This window comes from Nerophis lumbriciformis, linkage group LG02 (genome assembly GCF_033978685.3).
Source record: "Nerophis lumbriciformis linkage group LG02, RoL_Nlum_v2.1, whole genome shotgun sequence".
Lineage (NCBI taxonomy): Eukaryota > Metazoa > Chordata > Actinopteri > Syngnathiformes > Syngnathidae > Nerophis > Nerophis lumbriciformis.
This window is the reverse complement of record NC_084549.2, coordinates 67120001-67122558: the sequence shown is the minus strand read 5'-3', so window position 1 is coordinate 67122558 and position 2558 is coordinate 67120001.

The window sequence follows — 2558 nt, the reverse complement described above, 5'->3', positions numbered from 1 at the left end:
ACATGTCAGGTAAACATCAGTGCTTTGTGAGAAAAGGCATGAATGATGACAAAAAGTCAATGGAGGATAGGTAATATTTGGTGAGGGGCGGGGCCAAGCGTGCCTCTAACACATTGTGTGCCAGTGTGTCAGTCATGAGCACTCAAAGGGGCTGTCTGCAACTTCCTCACAGTTACATTTGTTCCAAGCAAAAACACAATTGGCTAGCTTAGGTTACCGTTCGCGGTTTAACAGCTCACACAATATTCTTCACATTTACCAAGTTTATGTAATTAATTAAACGATTGGCGTTCACAGCCGTTACTCACCCGGTCACAAGAGCAGTCCAAGAGATTAAGCAATACGCAGTCATGTTGTTGTCACGATAGAGCTAATGCTAACTAGCCGAATCGCTATTAGCCAACAACACCCGAAGCTATTAGCCAACAACACCCGAAGCTAATGTGCGTGTCACGTACGCACGTAGTTACGTCATCACGTGCGGGATGTGCTGTGTAAGATACATTGGAACGTCGGCGCCCTCTAGGGTTCAGTGTAAATGCTGCAAACAGCCCCTTTAAGTCTGGTTTTTGGTCCTGCGCGGTCACTAGGCCGTCCCCTCCGACGCCATCTGGAAAGCAGACACTTTTACTGCAAAGGTTGATCCGAGATTGGATGTAGTGTGCGATAAAAAAAAAAGAACACCAATAGGCGGAATTGGCGAATGCCAAGAGCGCACACGGCCTTAGGAGGGCGCTACAATGGGGGGGAAAATGTTCCCCTTCAGTGTAATTATGGGCCTGTTGCTATGCAAGTAGTAAACATCATGGATTTTGATACTTGACGTTAATCTTGGAAGTATGCTAACTAGAGATGTCCGATAATATCGGGCTGCCGATATCATCGGCCGATAAATGCTTTAAAATGAAATATCGTAAATTATCGGTATCGGTTTCGTTATTATCGCTATCAGTTTTTAAAAGTAAAACTTATGATGTTTTTAAACGCCGCTGTGTACTCGGATGTAGGGAGAGGTACGGAGAGACAATAAACCTTTAAGGCACTTCCTTTACGTATATGCCATCCCAGTCACATAATACCTACCGGCTTTACTCAGTACGAATTGATGCAAGACATACTTGGTCAACAGCCATACAGGTCACACTGAGGGTGACCGTATAAACAACTTTAACACTGTTACAAATATGCGCCACACTGTGAACCCACACCAAACAAGAATGACAAACACATTTTGGGAGAACATCCGCACCGTAACACAACATAAACACAACAGAACAAATTCCCAGAATCCCTTGTAGTACTAACTCTTCCGGGACGCTACAATATAATTTAATTCCACGACTGTATATATCGGTATCGGTTGATATCGGTATCGGTAATTAAGAGTTGGACAATATCGGAATATCGGATATCGGTAAAAAAAGCCATTACCGGACATCTCTAATGCTAACGTCTCTCTACGCTCGCTTTTTAGTTCATTTTGTATGTTTACACTTTAAAATGGTGTGTTTTAATACTTGCGCCATTTTAAAAGTATGCTAACTTGTCCTGTGTCATAATTGTAGCGTTATCATGCTAACTTTTTATGCTAGCTTTTTGTTTGTTTACACCAGACCTGGGCAAATTAAGGCCCGGGGGCCACATGCGGCCCGTTAAGCTTTTCAATCTGGCCCACCGGACATTCAGAATTTTTTTTTTTAGATCTTTAAAATGGAAAGTGTAGCTGCCATTATGATGTGCAGTGATGTTTTCTAATGACCGCAAGTCTTGAACTATACAAATTATTTCAATGGTTGGAATCTGCGCTTATGGCTGATATACCAGTTACTATGGTAATCTAATTAGTTAATATGGTAATCTAATTAGTTACTATGGTCATCTAATTAGTTACAATGGTAATCTACGTCACAGCAGCTCAGACGAGGCACCAAGCAGTGTGGGCGGGAAGCGTTTCCACAGACGCGGAAGGAGATTTTCACAACAAAGTTCTAAAGCTTAGTGATATATCAGCTATATCAGATTGTAGGTGGGTTTATTTTGTACCCTTCGCGTTCATATTTCACTGTTTGTTGCATTTTTGTTGCGTTTCACTTGATTGTAATATATGTCGATCTAAAGGAGGTGTGACCTTCATATTTTGTCAATATTCAGTGTTTTATCGTTCATAGAAAAAATAAAATTCCATTATGTTTTTTAAGGCGTTCTGTCATAACGTTTTTAGCATTCAATCAGACATTATTGTGAGGTTTTGTATTAGTGTTCCTAAAAAAATAGATATACAGGCCCCCAGACGCATTTTTTTCTCTAAATGTGGCCCCCCGAGTCAAAATAATTGCCCAGGCCTGGTTTACACCTATACTTGGTGCCATCCTGAACGTATGCTAACGTCTCTTATATTAGCATGCTAACATTTTAAGCTAGCGTTTTAGCTAACTTTGTAAGTTTACACCTGAAAATAGTGTATTTCAAGACTTGGAGCCATCTTAAAAGTATGCTAACTTGTCCTATGTCAACATACTAGCGTTATGCCAGTGCGTTATATTAGTATTTTAGCTAAT